Consider the following 19,529-nt stretch of genomic DNA (forward strand, 5'->3'; position numbering starts at 1 on the left):
ATTTACAAGTGAATTTACCAAGCCTTGATGAGATCCTTCACAAGCTTTGAGCTCCCAAAGTTGATCCTCTTGTATGCCAGGATCCCAAATCTTGTTCCTACACTCGTCTTGAAGTGCATCATCATTGTTCCAACCGGGTGGCAAGCAATTTGAATTCTCAATGAAATACTAAACTCTTCTCTTAGACCTAACCAAGTGATCACCAGTCCAACCCTTGCATCTAGCTCTTAAAATCTCAACCTTGATGAGCCTTGATTTGCAACTCCAACCACTAAACATCCTTCTCTTATGCTTCATTCCACAAAGCCTCCTAAGTTGACCATCTATTTCAATAATACCATACTCAAGTGGGACAGTAAAGCTAATGGAGATAAATTTTACCCACTCGAATAAAGGAGTAGACGGCAACCTAGGTAGAGAAGTCTCCAACGTTCTTGACAAGGCATATTCAACTCCCGTCCATCCTTTCTGAAGGACCTTCATCTTTTGAAGAGAATCTTCATTCTCAATCTCTTTCTCACCAGATTCATCCAACTCTTCTCCGTCACTCAATTCATAAATATGAGGTTGAGAGAAGTCTACCTCAATGTTGCTTTCAATTTCATTAAGAGAAGGCTCTTCTAACTTAAGGGGTTCACTTGTGGATGCAAATTCATCACTAGGACGGCTTGATTCATGATCATCATCACCAAGAGAACTCGCTTCTTGATCTATTCCATCCAATTCTTCATAGGGAACATGCCTTGGAGGTTATGCACTAGCCTACTCAACATTAAATTCAATCTTCTTGGAGGAATACTCTACAACTCTAGATTCCCATGGAGGTTCGGCATCCCCTAAGTCTTTGATAAACCACTATTTTATGGTTTACAATGTGTTTAATTGTGTGGTTTTATCATGGTCTTTACCCACTTATTCATATAATTAGCATGCATTTATATTTCCTTCCTAAAATTATTACATGATTGAAAACGTGATTCTTTGGTCTTAATTTAGCTAATCGTAATCCTCTCTTATTACTATTCGATGCCTTGATCTGTGTGTTAAGTGTTTCAGGCTTTATAGGGCATGAATGAGTGAGAGATTGGGAAGGAAGCTTGCAAAAATGGAAGGAACACAAGAAATTGAGGAGATGACCAGCGAGAAGTGACGCGTACGCGTCAGTGACGCGACCGCGCGGAAGAAAGGAATTCGCAGTGACGCGGCCACATGGCTCACGCGACCGCGTGGATTGGAAAAGCACAAGTGACGCAGAAGCATGGACGACGCGAACGCGTGGCTGGGAAAAACGTGAATGACGCGTCCGCATGGATGACGCGATCGCGTGACGTGCGCGATCTGCAGAATTACAAAAGTTGCTGGCACAGATTCTGGGCCGCATTTCAACCCAATTTTTGGCCCAGAAACACAGATTAAAGTCAGGGAACTTGTAGAGACTTATTATGCTTTGATAATTCATAATTTAGTTTTAGATGTAGTTTTTAGTGAGAGAGGTTCTTTCCTCTCTCTTAGGATTAAGATTAGGATTAGGATTTCAACTTCTTCATTACAGGTTCAATATTTCTTTTACTATTTATTTTCTCTTCTATTTTTGTTTACTCTGAAGCTTTTATTTGTGTTTGGTTTATGTTGCCCAATTGGCTTATGGATATTGTCCGTGTTAGAATTGACATTTTCATTCAATATAATTTGAGGTATTCCAGATATTTATGATTTCAGTTTAGCTTTCTATATTCTTGGCTTTGGTTGATTAATTGGTAACTCTTGAGTTGTCAAACTCATTGTTGACTGAAAATTGGAATTCTTCAAGAATTAATTCGATATCCAATAACTCTAACTTTTCCCAAGGAAAGACTGGAACTTGAGGATTCAAATTAATTCATTCACTTGACTTACCTTCATAGTTAAAGGTTAACAAAGTGGGAGAAAAATCCAATTCTCATCACAATTGATAAGGATAACTAGGATAGGACTTCCAGCTATCATACCTTGCCAAAAGTCTATTTACAGTCATTTGTTTATTTTACTTGTCATTTATCATACACGTTCATCTTTCTCAAAACCCCCAATTTACAAAACTCATAACCAATAATAAGAATATACTTCCCTGCAATTCCTTGAGAAGACGACCCGAGGTTTAAATACTTCGGTTATCAATTTATTTAGGGGTTTGTTACTTGTGACAACCAAAACATTTGTACGAAGGGATATCTGTTGGTTTAGAATCTATACTTACAACGCGACTTTATAAAATTCTTTACTAGCAAAAATCCTAACGTCAAAATGGCGCCGTTGGCGAAGAATTGCAAACGTGTGCCTTATTATTGGTTATTGTAAATATTTTTCAAAAAAAATATTTTTTTCCTTTTTTGTTAGTTTTTGTTTTTATTATCTCTCACTACTATGAACTCTCACCCCTTTGGCTGAGTCTGGTTATAATTATGTTGCAGGAAGAGGAGATTATAATGACAACATGCACCATGGTTGGAACAATCATAGATGGGAGGAGCCACAAGGATTTGATCAACCCTCATGGCAACAACCACCTCCAATGGACTATCAACAACCATTTTGTGATGTATATCAAGGCAAGGGCTATGGTGAGTACTCTCTTGATTATCAACAAGCCCCATCATATGCCAATGAACCACCTCCTCAACACAGCTTTGAACCACCATACTCACAAGCCCCTTTCCACCAAAAACCTCCATATGACCCTAATCCTTATCCACCACACCAGCCACCTTATGAGCCATACTTAGAACCACCACCTCAATATACACCATCTCCTTATCATTATCAAGATGAACCACCTTCCTACCATGAACCCTTTTTCCTAACAAATGAACCCTCCTACCCACCCTAAACCTCCATGGAGAAAGCATTTACCGATCTAAACTCTACTATACAAGCTTTCACCGCCCGAATCGGACCACTAAATACCTTCAACAATCAACTCTCAAGCTCTAGTGCACTTCTTTTTCAACCACATAATGATTCACCCATCCCATCACCACCATCCATGGAAGAGCACCCACATCCATCAATCCAAGAGCAAGATGATCCCAATGATGCTATTGATATGGAACAAGAGGGAGAGGATCATCTTCGCGAATTCATACTTCATAAGGAGCCAGAGGAGGCACTAAAGGTGAAGGTAGAAGAGACCCTTGAAGGTGAAGGAGTAATTGAAGGGAGTTGTCATGGAAAGATAATCATCAAGGAGGAGCAAGAGTCAAGGGATCATTTCAAGGAAACAGTAGATCAATTTCATGCAACCCTTCATCAATTGGAGCATGCAATAAGTCAATTACCTTCCGGACGTTTGGACACTCAAGGGACCCCCATGGCTTTGTGTGGAGAATCTAATGAAGAACGTAGCCTGAAGGAGACACTAGAGACTCCAGTGGACAATAAGGAGCATGACTTTGTACTGGAACAAGTGGAGAAAGCCATAATAGTTGCAGAGGAAGAAGTGGTTGAAGATTTAGGAGATGCAGAACCTCCACAGGAACCTCAAGTCACAGAACCCTCTTCTAAGGAGTTTGAATTTGTTGTTGAGGAGGGTGTACAACCCCCAAGGCATGTTATGGTTGAAGACTTGGAAGAGGTTGATCAAGAGATGGAGATTCAAGAAGAAAAAGCACAACCTCCCAAGCCCTTGGTAAACAATGAAGAGGAAATTGAATCAAAAGAAAGCTACCAAGAGGAAGAGGTTGATATTGAAGAAGCTTGCAAAGAGGTGGTAGTTGTCAAAGAAGAGCACAAGGGAGTGGAGCTTGCACGTTCATTAGAAACACCTCCCCCTAAGTTGCCATCATCCTTCACAACATTCAAGTGGGTAAAATTTATATCCCTTAGCTTTCTAACCCCACTTGAATATGGACTACTGGAGACGGATGGTCAACTTAGAGCTCTCTGTGGCATTAAAAGTAAGAGGAAGATGGTCAGTGATAAGATTTATCCTGCAAGGTTCATCATGGTTGTGTGCTCAACATTCAAACGCAAAGGTTGGTTTAGAGCTCAACTGAATGGGTCTAGGAAGTTGTCTGGCTGCTTCAGTGAGAATTCAGACTGTTTGCCACCCAAATGGAACAATATTGCTCAACAAGAAGACAGGTGCAAAAGCAAGATTTGGGACCCCGGAATTCAATCTAGAAATCAACACTCTTGGGGCCTTGTCACTTGCTTTAACTTGCTTGAAGGCTTTTGATGCCAGGGCATCTAGGCCAGTTTTACTGACCTTTTCTTTACTGTTTTAGGGTAGTTTCATGCACTTTCTTAGTGAATAAGGCAAGTTTTGGGTGAATATACACTTATACATTGATTCAAGCAACTATTGTGAATTTTGCATGATTTCATGAGATTTTTGCCAGAATTGCATGATAACTTGATGATGCATAATCTTATGACTTTGGCTAGAGCTTTGATGCACTTTAATTGCTTGATTTCAAGACAAATGAAGCATGGAAGAACCACGTTAGCATTCACGTTAACTTAGTTAACGTGACTACTAACGTGGGATGGCAAAGAGCTTGCAACGTTAATAAGAAAAGTGATCACCAATAACGCCTGCGAAGCCAATCATAGCTTACGTTAAGAGCCACGTTAACTAAGTTAACGTGGTACTTAACGTAGAAGAAAAAGAAGACTCCACGTTAACGAGAAATATGAACTCCAATAACGTTTCTCCTCAACGTTAGTGGTAAAAGTGAACACCACTAACGTTGGAAAACTAGGCAATGCCCCACGTTAAGAGTCACGTTAACTTAGTTAACGTGAACTCTAACGTGGAAGAGGATCAACAACGTGATACCAGGGCATTTTGGCCAGTTTCACTGACCTTTTCTTTACTGTTTTTAAGGTAGCTTCATGCATTTTCTTAGGAAATAAGCGAGTTTTGTGTAGATATTCACTTACATCTTGATTCAAGCATAGATTGTGCACTTTACATGATTTCATGAGAATTTTGCATGAATTATATGATAAATTGGATGATGCATGATCCCATGATTAAGAGCAAGACTTTGATGCACTTTGTTTGATTGATTTCAGGCCAAAAGAAGAAGAGAAGAGCCATGTTAGTGGCTACGTTAGTTACACTAACGTGGGCACTAACGTGGAAGGAAGGAAGTGGCATTAACTTTGAAGAAAGGAAATGGAGCCAACGTTAGTGACACTTAACATTATCACTAACGTTGGACCAAGCTCATAAGTGGCCACGTTAGTTGCCACGTTAACTGATGAGCGGATAATTTATACGCTTTTTGGCATTGTTTTTAGTATGTTTTTAGTATGATTTAGTTAGTTTTTAGTATATTTTTATTAGTTTTTAATTAAAATTCACTTTTCTGGACTTTACTATGAGTTTGTGTGTTTTTCTGTGATTTCAGGTATTTTCTGGCTGAAATTGAGGGACCTGAGCAAAAATCTGATTCAGAGACTGAAAAGGACTGCAGATGCTGTTGGATTCTGACCTCCCTGCACTCGAAGTGGATTTTCTGGAGCTACAGAAGCCCAATTGGCGCGCTCTCAACGGCGTTGGAAAGTAGACATCCTGGGCTTTCCAGAAATATATGATAGTCCATACTTTTCTCAAGATTTGATGGCCCAAACCGGCGTTCAAAGTCACCCTTAGAATTCCCAGCGTTAAACGCCGGAACTGGCACCAAAGTGGGAGTTAAACGCCCAAACTGGCACAAAAGCTGGCGTTTAACTCCAAGAAGAGTCTCTACACGAAAATGCTTCAATGCTCAGCCCAAGCACACACCAAGTGGGCCCGGAAGTGGATTTTTATGTCTTTTACTCATCTTTGTAATTCTTAAGCTACTAGTTCCCTATAAATAGGACCCTTTACTATTGTATTTTTCATCTTGAGATCTTTGAATCTTTTGATCACTGGGGGCTGGCCTCACGGCCATGCCTAGACCTTGTTCTTATGTATTTTTAACGGTGGAGTTTCTACACACCATAGATTAAGGTGTGGAGCTCTGCTGTACCTCGAGTATTAATGCAATTACTACTGTTCTTCTATTCAATTCAGCTTGTTCTTATTCCAAGATATTCATTCGCACTCAAGAACTTGATGAATGTGATGATTATATGATGCTCATCATCATTCTAACTTATGAACGCGTGACTGACAACCACCTCCGTTCTACAAGCAAACAAGACTCTAATGTTTATCTCTTGGGTTCTTTAACCGGAATCTTCGTGGTATAAGCTAGAATTGATGGCGGCATTCAAGAGAATCCGGAAGGTCTAAACCTTGTCTGTGGTATTCTGAGTAGGATTCAATGATTGAATTATTGTGACGAGCTTCAAACTCGCGATTGTGGGGCGTTAGTGACAGACGCAAAAGAATCACTGGATTCTATTCCGACATGATCAAGAACTGACAGCTGGATAGTCGTGCCGTGACAGGGTGCGTTGAACATTTCCACTGAGAGGATGGGAGGTAGCCACTGACAACGGTGAAACCCTTGCATACAGCTTGCCATGGAAAGGAGTAAGAAGGATTGGATGAAGACAGTAGGAAAGCAGAGAGACGGAAGGGACAAAGCATCTCCATACCCATTTGAGTATGCCTGACTAAGATTTACAAGGTGACCATAGCTTGCTTCATACCAACAATCTCCGTGGGATCGACCCTTACTCGCGTAAGGTTTATTACTTGGACGACCCAGTGCACTTGCTGGTTAGTTGTGAGGAGTTGTGTTTATGCCATGGTATTGAGTACCAAGTCTTTGGGGCCATTACTAGGGATTATTTGAGTTGTGAAAAGTAGTGATCACAATTTCGCATGTCAAGTTTTTGGCGCCGTTGCCGGGGATTGTTTCGAGTATGGACAACTGACGGTTCATCTTGTTGCTTAGATTAGGTATTTTTCAGAGTTCTTAAGAATGAATTCTAGTGTTTCAAGGTGATGATCCTATCATCACCAAAGCTGATTGATTCTCATCAATTTAGCTCTAGAATGCAATGTCCTGTTGAAGCTTGATTATCCATGTTTAATTCCTTTAGACTGAAGCTTTAGACTAACATTGCATGATTCCTGGAATTCTCATTAAGAATTTTGATATCTTTATTTTCTTTTCCACTTAATTTTCGAAAAAAATCAAAAAAATTTACAAAATAAAAAAAAACCAAAAATATGTTATGTTTCTTATTGAGACACTAGTCTCATTTTAAGTTTGGTGTCTTGCATGCATTGTTTATTTGATCTTGGTTCTATTTTCAAGTCAATAGTACAGGGAACTGAAGATTCAGTACATGCAGCAGAAGAATTATACAGAAAAAGCTGGGCGTTCAAAACGCCCAGTGAAGAAGGAAAAACTGGCGTTTAAATGCCAGCCAGGGTGCCTGGCTGGGCGTTTAACGCCCAAAAGGGTAGAGCTTTGGGCGTTAAACGCCAGAATGGATACCATTCCGGGCGTTTAACGCCAGGATGGCACAAGAGGGAAGATTCTGTTTTCAATTCAGATTTTTTTTTTCAAGTTTTCAAAATTTTTTTTTTCAAAATCAAATCTTTTTCAAATCATATCTTTTCAATCAAATCTTTTTCAAAATCAATTTCTTTCCATTTTCAAAAATACTTGCTAACAATTAATGATTTGATTAAACATTTCAAGTATGTTGCCTTTTCTGTTGAGAAAGGTTTAATGTTTGAATCATATCTTTTCTTGTTAGGCAAGTCATTAATTTTTAAAATCAAATCTTTTTAAAACTGTTTTTCAAATCATATCTTTTCAATCATATCTTTTTCAAAATAGTTTTCAATCATATCTTTTTGATTTCTTCTTTCAAAATCTTTTTCAAAAATCACTTGATTTCTTTTACACTCTTGGTTTTCGAAAATCAATTAGTATTTTTCAAAATGTTTTTAAAATCTTTTACTTAATTTTCGAAAAATCTCTTCCCCTCTTCTCACATCCTTCTATTTATGGAGTACCACTCCTCCTCAATGCACAATTCGAACTCTATCTCACTAAGTTCAAATTCTTCTACCTTTTTCTTCTATTTTTCTGTTCTTCTGACACCTCAAGGAATCTCTATACTGTGACATAAAGGATTCCATATTTTCTTGTTCTCTTCTCTTTCATATGAGCAGGAGCAAAGACAAAAGCATTCTTGTTGAGGCTGACCCTGAACCTGAAAGGACCTTGAAGCGAAAGCTAAGAGAAGCTAAGGCACAACTCTCTGTAGAGGACCTAACAGAAATCTTCAAAGAAGAAGAACCCATGGCAGCCGAAAACAACAACAATGATGCAAGGAAGGTGCTGGGTGACTTTACTACACCTACTCCCGACTTCTATGGGAGAAGCATCTCTATCCCTGCCATTGGAGCAAACAACTTTGAGCTTAAGCCTCAATTAGTTTCTCTAATGCAACAGAATTGCAAGTTCCATGGACTTCCATTGGAAGATCCTCATCAATTTTTAGCTGAATTCTTGCAAATCTGTGACACTGTCAAGACTAATGGGGTTGACCCTGAGGTCTACAGACTTATGCTATTCCCTTTTGCTGTAAAAGACAGAGCTAGAATATGGTTGGACTTACAACCTAAAGACAGCCTGAACTCTTGGGAAAATCTAGTCAATGCCTTCTTGGCAAAGTTCTTTCCACCTCAAAAATTGAGTAAGCTTAGAGTGGAAGTCCAAACCTTCAGACAGAAGGAAGGAGAATCCCTCTATGAAGCTTGGGAAAGATACAAACAATTGATCAGAAAGTGTCCCTCTGACATGCTTTCTGAATGGAGCATCATAGGTTTTTTCTATGATGGTCTGTCTGAACTGTCCAAGATGTCATTGGATAGCTCTGCTGGAGGATCTCTTCATCTGAAAAAGATGCCTACAGAAGCTCAAGAACTAATTGAAATGGTTGCAAATAACCAATTCATGTATACTTCTGAAAGGAATCCTGTGAACAATGGGACAAGTTAGAAGAAAGGAGTTCTTGAGATTGATACTCTGAATGCCATATTGGCTCAGAATAAAATATTGACTCAGTAAGTCAATTTGATTTCTCAAAGTCTGTCTGGAATGCAAAATGCACCAAACAGTACTAAGGATACTTCATCTGAAGAAGAAGCTTATGATCCTGAGAACCCTTCAATGGAAGAGGTGAATTACATGGGAGAACCCTATGGAAACACCTATAACTCTTCATGGAGAAATCATCCAAATCTCTCATGGAAGGATCAACAGAGACCTCAACAAGGTTTCAACAATAATGGTGGAAGAAACAGGTTTAGCAATAGCAAGCCTTTTCCATCATCTTCTCAGCAACAGACAGAGAATTCTAAGCAGAACCACTCTGACTTAGCAACCATGGTCTCTGATCTAATCAAAACCACTCAAAGTTTCATGACTGAAACAAGGTCCTCCATTAGGAATTTGGAGGCACAAGTGGGACAGCTGAGCAAGAAAATTACTGAACTCCCTCCTAGTACTCTTCCAAGCAATACAGAAGAAAATCCAAAAGGAGAGTGCAAGGCCATCAACATGGCCGAATTTGGAGAGGAGGAAGAGGCAGTGAACGCCACTGAGGAAGACCTCAATGGGCGTGCACTGACCTCCAATGAGTTCCCTAATGAGGAACCATGGGAATCTGAGGCTCACACTGAGACCATAGAGATTCCATTAGATTTACTTCTGCCATTCATGAGCACTGATGAGTATTCTTCCTCTGAAGAGGATGAGTATGTCACTGAAGAGCAAGTTGCTAAATACCTTGGAGCAATCATGAAGCTAAATGACAAGTTATTTGGTAATGAGACTTGGGAGAACGAACCTCCTTTACTCACCAAGGAACTGGATGACTTGTCTAGGCAGAGATTACCTCAAAAGAGACAAGATCCTGGGAAGTTTTCAATACCTTGCACCATAGGAACCATGACCTTCAAGAAGGCTCTGTGTGACTTAGGGTCAAGTGTAAACCTCATGCCTCTCTCTGTAATGGAGAAGCTAGGGATCTTTGAGGTGCAAGCTGCAAAAATCTCACTAGAGATGGCAGACAACTCAAGTAAACAAGCTTATGGACTTGTAGAGGATGTTTTGGTGAAGATTGAAGACCATTACATCCCTACTGATTTCATAGTCCTAGAGACTGGAAAGTGCATGGATGAATCCATCATCCTTGGCAGACCCTTCCTAGCCACAGCAGGCTGTGATTGATGTTGATAGAGGTGAATTGATCATTCAAGTGAATGAAGAATCCTTTGTGTTTAAGGCTCAAGGATATCCCTCTGTCACCATGGAGAGGAAGCATGAAAAGCTTCTCTCAAAACAGAGCCAAACAGAGCCCCCACAGTCAAACTCTAAGTTTGGTGTTGGGAGGCCACAACTAACTTCTAAGTTTGGTGTTGAACCCCCACATTCGAACTCTAAGTTTGGTGTTGCGAGGTTCCAACATTGCTCTGAGCATTTGTGAGGCTCCATGAGAGCCCTCTGTCAAGCTACTGACATTAAAGAAGCGCTTGCTAGGAGGCAACCCAATGTTATATTTTATCTATTTTCCTTTGTTATTTTATGTTTTCTTTAGGTTGATGATCATGAGAAGTCACAAAATCAATTGAAAAAGTAGAAACAGAATGAAAAACAAGAAGAAAAATAGCACACCCTGGAGGAGAACTTGCTGGCGTTTAAACGCCAATAAGGGTAGCAGTTGGGCATTTAACGCCCAGTCTGGCACCATTCTGGGCGTTTAACGCCATAAAGGGGCACCAGACTGGCGTTAAACGCCAGAAAAAGGCAAGCACCTGGCGTTAAACGCCAGAAATGGGCACCAGCCCGGCGTTTAACGCCAGATTTGGCAAAGGGTGCATTTTTGCATGCCACTTGGTGCAGGGTTGAATTTTCCTTGACACCTCAGGATCTGTGGACCCCACAGGATCCCCACCTACCCCACCACCCTCTCTCTTCTTCACCCATTCACCAATCACCTCAACCACTCTTCCCCAAAAACCCCTCACCACTCAGATCTATCCTTCATAAAACCCCACCTACCCCATAATGGCCGAACCCTACACCTCTCTTCACCCCTATATAAACCCATCTTCACTCCTTCATTTTCACACACCCTACACACTACCTCTTCCCTCTTTGGCCGAACCACAAAGCCATCTCCCTCTCCTCCATTTCTTCTTCTTCTACTCTCTTCTTTCTTCTTTTTCTCGGGGACGAGCAAACCTTTTAAGTTTGGTGTGGTAAAAGCATTGCTTTTTGTTTTTCCATAACCATTTATGGCATCTAAGGCCGGAGAAACCTCTAGAAAGAGGAAAGGGAAGGCAAAAGCCTCCTCCTCCGAGTCATGGGAGATGGAGAGATTCATCTCAAGGGTGCATCAAGACCACTTCTATGAAGTTGTTGCCATGAAGAAGGTGATCCCTGAGGTCCCTTTCAAAATCAAAAAGGGTCAACCTTGATCAAAGGTCGGACCAAGTCCTCATAGACATTTGCGAAGAGGGCGTTCAATGAAAGAGAGATTCAAGAGAGAAGTCGGTTCAATTGAGAAGGCATGACCTCAAGCCCGTAGCTAGGGGATGGTTGGAGTTTATCCAACGCTCAATCATTCCCACTAGCAACCGGTCTGAAGTTACTCTAGACCGGGCCATCATGATTCATAGTATCATGATTGGAGAAGAAGTGGAAGTTCATGAGGTTATAGCCCAAGAACTCTATAAGGTGGCGGACAAGTCCTCTACCTTGGCAAGGTTAGCCTTTCCTCATCTCATTTGTCACCTCTGTTATTCAGTTGGAGTTGACATAGAAGGAGACATCCTCATTGATGAGGACAAGCCCATCACTAAGAAAAGGATGGAGCAAACAAGAGACCCCACTCATCATGAAATCCCTGAGATGCCTCAAGGGATGCACTTTCCTCCACAAAACTATTGGGAGCAAATCAACACCTCCCTATGAGAATTGAGTTCCAACATGGGACAACTAAGGGTGGAGCACCAAGAACATTCCATCCTCCTCCATGAAATTAGAGAAGATCAAAGAATCATGAGAGAGGAGCAACAAAGACAAGGAAGAGACAGTGAGGAGCTCAAGCACTCCATAAGATCTTCAAGAGGAAGAACAAGCCGCCATCACTAAGGTGGACCCATTCTTTAATTTTCTTGTTCTTTATTTTCCTGTTTTTCGAAAATTATGCTTATGTTTATCTATGTTTGTGTCTTGTGATCATTAGTGTCTTAGTGTCTATGCCTTAAAGTTATGAATCCATCACCTCTCTTAAATAAAAAAATGTTCTTAATTGAAAAAGAGAAGAATTGCATGAATTTTAAATTTTATAACAGATTAATTATTTTGATGTGGTGGCAATACTTTTGTTTTCTGAATGTATGCTTAAACAGTGCATATGTCTTTTGAATTTGTGGTTCATGAATGTTGGCTCTGGAAAAGGAGACATGTTACTAAGGATCTGAAAAATCATAAAAATGATTCTTGAAGCAAGAAAAAGCAGTGAATACAAAAAAAAGGAAAAAAAAGAAGCGAAAAAAAAGGGAGAAAGAGAAAAAGAAAGAAAAAGAAAGAAATAAAGTTGTGATCCAAGGCAAAAAGAGTGTGTTTAAGAACCCTGGACACCTCTAATTGGGGACTCTAGCAAAGCTGAGTCACAATCTGAAAAGGTTCACCCAATTATGTGTCTGTGGCATGTATGTATCCGGTGGTAATACTGGAAGACAGAGTGCTTTGGGCCACGGCCAAGACTCATAAAGTAGCTGTGTTCAAGAATCATCATACTTAACTAGGAAAATCAATGACACTATCTGGACTCTGAGTTCCTAAAGAAGCCAATCATTCTGAATTTCAAAGGATAGAGTGAGATGCCAAAACTGTTCAGAGGCAAAAAGCTAAAAGCCCCGCTCATCTAATTAATACTGATCTTCATAGATGTTTTTGGAATTCATTGCATATAATCTTCTCTTTATCTTATTTGATTTTCAGTTGCTTGAGGACAAGCAACAAATTAAGTTTGGTGTTGTGATGAGCGGATAATTTATACGCTTTTTGGCATTGTTTTTAGTATGTTTTTAGTATGATTTAGTTAGTTTTTAGTATATTTTTATTAGTTTTTAATTAAAATTCACTTTTCTGGACTTTACTATGAGTTTGTGTGTTTTTCTATGATTTCAGGTATTTTCTGGCTGAAATTGAGGGACCTGAGCAAAAATCTTATTCAGAGACTGAAAAGGACTGCAGATGCTGTTGGATTCTGACCTCCCTGCACTCGAAGTGGATTTTCTGGAGCTACAGAAGTCTAATTGGCGCGCTCTCAATGGCGTTGGAAAGTAGACATCCTGAGCTTTCCAGCAATATATGATAGTTTATACTTTGCCCAAGATTTGATGGCCTAAACTGGCGTTCAAAGTCACCCTCAGAATTCCCAGCGTTAAACGCCGGAACTGGCACCAAAGTGGGAGTTAAACGCCCAAACTGGCACAAAAGCTGGCGTTTAACTCCAAGAAGAATCTCTACACGAAAATGCTTCAATTCTCAGCCCAAGCACACACCAAATGGGCCCGGAAGTGGATTTTTATGTCTTTTACTCATCTTTGTAATTCTTAAGCTACTAGTTCCCTATAAATAGGACCCTTTACTATTGTATTTTTCATCTTGAGATCTTTGAATCTTTTGATCACTGGGGGCTGGCCTCACGGCCATGCCTAGACCTTGTTCTTATGTATTTTCAACGGTGGAGTTTCTACACACCATAGATTAAGGTGTGGAGCTCTGCTGTACCTCGAGTATTAATGCAATTACTACTGTTCTTCTATTCAATTCAGCTTGTTCTTATTCCAAGATATTCATTCGCACTCAAGAACTTGATGAATGTGATGATTATGTGACGCTCATCATCATTTTCACTTATGAACGCGTGACTGACAACCACCTCCGTTCTACAAGCAAACAAGACTCTAATGTTTATCTCTTGGGTTCTTTAACCGGAATCTTCGTGGTATAAGCTAGAATTGATGGCGGCATTCAAGAGAATCCGGAAGGTCTAAACCTTGTCTGTGGTATTCTGAGTAGGATTCAATGATTCAATGACTGTGACAAGCTTCAAACTCGTGATTGTGGGGCGTTAGTGACAGACGCAAAAGAATCACTGGATTCTATTCCGACATGATCGAGAACCGACAGTTGGATAGCCGTGCCGTGACAGGGTGCGTTGAACATTTCCACTGAGAGGATGGGAGGTAGCCACTGACAACGGTGAAATCCTTGCATACAGCTTGCCATGGAAAGGAGTAAGAAGGATTGGATGAAGACAGTAGGAAAGCAGAGAGACGGAAGGGACAAAGCATCTCCATTCGCTTATCTGAAGTTCTTACCAATGATTTACATAAGTATCTCTATCTTTATCTTTATGTTTTATTCATATATCATCCATACCCATTTGAGTCTGCCTGACTAAGATTTACAAGGTGACCATAGCTTGCTTCATACCAACAATCTCCGTGGGATCGACCCTTACTCGCGTAAGGTTTATTACTTAGACGACCCAGTGCACTTGCTGGTTAGTTGTGCGGAGTTGTGTTTATGCCATGGTATTGAGCACCAAGTCTTTGGGGCCATTACTAGGGATTATTTGAGTTGTGAAAAGTAGTGATCACAATTTCACATGTCATTAACTTAGTTAACGTGACCTCTAACGTTAAGAAGAAAAGGGGACGCCAACGTTAGTGACATTCAACTTTATCACTAACGTTGGCTAAGTCACAAGAAGCCACGTTAACTCCCATGTTAACCTAGTTAACGTGGAAGCTAACGTGAAGAAACAAGGTTGTCGACAACGTTAGTGACACCAAACATTGTCACTAACGTTGGACGAAACCCACACTATCCCCAAGAAGCCACGTTAACTCCCACGTTAACTTAGTTAACGTGGAAGTTAACGTGAAGAAGAGAGGTGATTGCCAATGTTAGTGACACCCAACATTGTCACTAACATTGGAAGGAGCCCACACAAGCCATAATGAGCCACGTTAACTCCCACGTTAACTTAGTTAACGTGGTAGTTAACGTGGGCAAAAGTCCCACCTGGCAGCCTGACCATGCCTTCTTCAAACACGCATAACTTGAGCCACAAAGCTCCAAATGAGATGATTTTAGTGGCATTGGAAAGTAGGATTCCAGAGCTTTCCAAGCATATATGGCACTACATGGTTGACACTAAATTTGAGGGAGAAAACCTGCCCCGAAAGTGTAGTGATGAACATGGTATCAACCTGTATTAAGGCCAACTGACCTCTTCACCTTCCAAGATATGTAACTCGAGTTGTAGAGCTCCAAATGACGCGCTTCCAAAGGCATTGGTAAGATGACATTCAGAGCTTTCCAAAGATATATAATAGTCTATAGTGGGTATGAAATTGGAGCACAAACAAGAGGCATCTTTTAAGCCCCAAAAACACCAACTGGGCAGCATTTCACCATGGGCCTCAATTGGATCACTTCTCTCTCAAGTCCACTTCAAAGCTCAAGCAAGCAAGCCCACAATTTTCAACCAATCAAGGCCACAAGAAGCATCTAGAATAGGAATTTTCATTTAAGTGTAATTTGCTTTTAATTTCATTTTGTAATTTAGGAGAGCCTATATAAAAGCCTTAGTTTTTACATTCAAGTCATTCTAGATTCTGGAAATTGAAGGAAGGGGGAGAGAGTGAAGACCAATTCGAACTTCTGTGAATTGGCACACTCCAAGGGGAGTGGGTCTTCGGACCCCTCCCCTCAACCACTCTTCTTCCTTTTCTTTTCTTTTCTTTCCTTAGTAGTAGTTTAATTCTAGTTTGTATTTTTCATTTATGAACTTTGAAGTTTCAATTTCAGTTTTAATCTTCATCTTTACTTTTCTGCACTTTCTTCTTTTCTATTTTGGTAGAGCAATGATCAACTAACTCTTTTGATTGGGTTAGAGAGCTCTATTGTGATTCAATGGATTAAGTGTAGTTCTTATTCTTCTTCTTCTATCTTTTCTCTTGATTTTGCTTGAAAGCTTTCGATCTTCATCCAATTGGGTAGTTATCTTGGAAAAGAAGCTATTCATACTTGGATCTCTTCTGAACCTTGGAAGAGGAATGAAGAGACCATGCTAGAAATGCTTTCTCATGTTGTACCAAATTGGGTTTGGAAGGATATGTGACTATAATCCTCCAACACTTGATTTGGGAATGCATGTGGTATAATCAGTGACCATACTTCATCTCTTCTCATGAGAAATTGACCAAGGAATTGGCTATTGATCAAGATTTGAGAGATTGAATTCCAAGGAATTGGGATCCAATCACTTAAGATTGCCAAGGAGATCAATGAATGCATTGATTGAGGAAGAAGATGAGAATGAACTTGATCTGGAGGATTGCAATATCTCTTGATCCCAATGTTCATTTTATTTTTAGTTCTTACATTTACTTTTCTTGCCATTCTACTTCTCTGCACTTTATTGCTTTCTTTATTTTTATGCCATTTACACTTCCTGCTACTCATCATCCAAATCTGAACCGTCTAACTAGGATAATCAATTAACCATTGATTGCTTAATCCGTTAATCTCTGTGGGATTCGACCTCACTCTTTTGTGAGTTATTACTTGACGACAATTCGGTATACTTGCCGAAGGGAAATTTGTTGAGAGACAAATTTCCACCTGCATCACAACGCCAACGTTAGTGACACTCACTTTTGTCACTAACGTTGGATCATTAGCATTGCCTACGTTAAATCTCACATTAAGATTGTTAACATGAAAGTTAACGTGGAGTTGAATTCAAAGAACCAACGTTAGTGACACTCACTTTTGTCACTAACGTTGGGAGATGGCTTCATTACTACGTTAAAAGCCACGTTAACTTAGTTAACGTGGGTTCTAACGTAGGGACTTAAGGCAATTGGAGCGTTAGTGACAAAGGTGAGTGTCACTAACGCTCTCGAAGGTGATAGATACCCACGTTAAGAGCTACGTTAGCCAAGCTAACGTGAGATCTAACGTAGGGGCAAGAGGCAAGCAACGTTAATGGGAAAAGTGATTCCCATTAACGTTTGCGAAAAGGGGCACAAGCCAACGTTAATGGGAAAAGTGAGTCCCATTAACGTTGGCCAAGGATTGAGTAGGAAACGTTAGAAGTCACGTTAAGATTTCTAACATTGGGATTAACGTGGGTATATAAGGGTGGAACGTTAGTAGAAAAAGTGAATGCCACTAACGTTCTCGCACCCAAAATGTATTCAACGTTAATCTCACTAAATGCCCAAGCCTAATTCATATTTCTCTGCAAGCTGGACCCACTAAAGATGAGAATTGCTTCAACTCAAGGTCTAGAGCCCACATCCAAAGACTTGAAGAACTCACTAGAAGATCATGAGGAGTAGTATATATAGGAGTAGTTTTGAACTAGAGAGAAGCTTAGCACTTTTGGGAACTACTCTCTGCATATTTACTTTTCTATACTTCTAGCATGGATGCTTCTTTTCTGCCATTTTTCATTTCTAGAGCTATGAACAACTAAACCCCTTTCATTGGGTTAGGGAGCTCTGTTGTAATTTGATGGATCAATTCTAGTTTTCATTCTTCTTCTTCTTTCTTTTCTCTTGATCTTACTAGAAAGCTTTCGATCTTAATTCAATTGGTTAGTTGTCTTGGAAAAGAAACTCTCCATAATTGGATCTTCTTTGAACCTTGGAAAAGGGATGAGGAAATCATGCTAGAAATGCTTTCTCATGTTGGACCAATTTGGGGTTTGGATGGATATTGTGACATTTAATCCTCCCAACACTTTGATTTGGAAATACATGTGGTATAATCAGTGACCAAACTTCATCTCTTTCCATGAGCAATTAAATCAAGGAATTGGGCAATTGTTCAAGCTTAGAGAGATTGGATTGCCAAGGAATTGGAATCCAATCACTTAAGATTGCCAAGGAGATTAATGAATGCATTGATTGAGGAAGAGATGAGAATGAACTTGATCTAGAGAATGCAACATCTCCTAAACCCAATGATCTTCCCATTTCTGATCTTACCCATTCTATTTACTTTCTGCCATTTAAATTTCTGCTTATTACCCCAACTCCCCATTTAAGATTCTGCACTTTAATTTCTGTTATTTACTTTCTAGTCATTTAAATTTCTGCATCTCAATCTCAATTTTGTTTAGCTCAACTAGCTTATTCTTCTAACTAAAGTTGCTTGACCAATCAATCCCTGTGGGATTTGACCTCACTCTATTGTGAGTTTTACTTGACGACAATTCGGTATACTTGCCGAAGGGAAATTTGTTGAGAGACAAGTTTTCACGCATCAAGTTTATGGTGCCGTTGCCAGGGATTGATTTTGAATCAACAATGATTAAGTTAGAAGATCACTAAATTGAGCATTTTTTTATTTCGTTATTCGTTTTTTTTATTTAGTCAATTTACCTTAGTTCGTTTTTAATTTCTTCCTCATCCCCTACACCCTCTCTATTTTCTGTTCTCTTTTTCTTAGTTGATCATAACTCAGCTCACTAACCCACTAATTGTTTGATAAATTGTATCACTCACACTAACAATTACTCTAAAAAGAATAGTCTTCACTATACCTCCTGTTGTGAAATCTATTTGTTGTATGACAGGGAGAAGAGAAGGAGTCTCAACATACTTTGATTCAGAACCTGAAAGAACCCTTTGGAGGCTAAGAAGGGAGGCAAGAGGAAAAAAGATTATTGGTGCTGAGGAAGAGGAAGAATACTTTGAACCCAACATGGAAGAGAATTTGGAGAACAATCATGAAGAAGAAGCTCATAATCATGCCAGAGAAGGCCATGCAAACTGAGCTGGGCATGAAAGGAGGGTCTTAGGATCCTATATCAATCCTAATCCAGGAAACTGTGGAAGCAGCATTCAGAAACCCACCATACATGCCAACAATTTCGAGCTAAAACCTCAGCTCATCACCCTAGTGCAGAATAGTTGTTCATTTGGAGGAGGTACTCAAGAAGATCCTAATCAACACTTGACCTCCTTCTTGAGGATTTGTGACACAGTAAAGTCCAATGGAGTCCACCCGGATGTCTATAGGCTGCTCTTGTTCCCTTTTTCACTCAGGGACAAGGCATCCAAATGGCTTGAATCCTTCCCAAAGGAAAGCTTAACTAATTGGGAAGAAGTGGTGAACAAGTTTTTAGCAAGGTTTTATCCCTCTCAAAGGATCAATAGGCTAAGAACTGAGGTGCAGATTTTTAGACAACAAGATGGTGAGACACTTTATGAAGCATGGGAGAGATTCAAAGATTTGACAAGGAGATGCCCACCAGAGATGTTTAATGAGTGGGTTCAACTTCACATCTTCTATGAAGGTCTTTCCTATGAGTCAAAGAAGGCTGTGGATCATTCATCAGGAGGCTCTTTAAACAAGAAGAAAACCATTGAAGAAGCCATATATGTCATTGAAACAGTTGCTGATAATGACTACTTCTATGACTCTAAAAGAAGTAACACTAGAGGAGTAATGGAGCTGAACCACATAGATGCACTGTTAGCC

General features: G+C 39.9%; 1 non-coding gene across 1 annotated transcript; it reads right to left on the reverse strand.

Annotated features, from left to right (window-relative positions):
* Positions 1–19,202: 19,202 nt before the first annotated feature.
* On the reverse strand, positions 19,203–19,310 carry LOC130943144 (small nucleolar RNA R71). Its single transcript, XR_009071676.1, has one exon. It is a non-coding gene; the product is annotated as a small nucleolar RNA R71 (small nucleolar RNA).
* Between the last annotated feature and the right edge of the window lie 219 nt (positions 19,311–19,529).

The sequence above is a fragment of the Arachis stenosperma genome, chromosome 7, assembly GCF_014773155.1.
Source record: "Arachis stenosperma cultivar V10309 chromosome 7, arast.V10309.gnm1.PFL2, whole genome shotgun sequence".
NCBI lineage: Eukaryota > Viridiplantae > Streptophyta > Magnoliopsida > Fabales > Fabaceae > Arachis > Arachis stenosperma.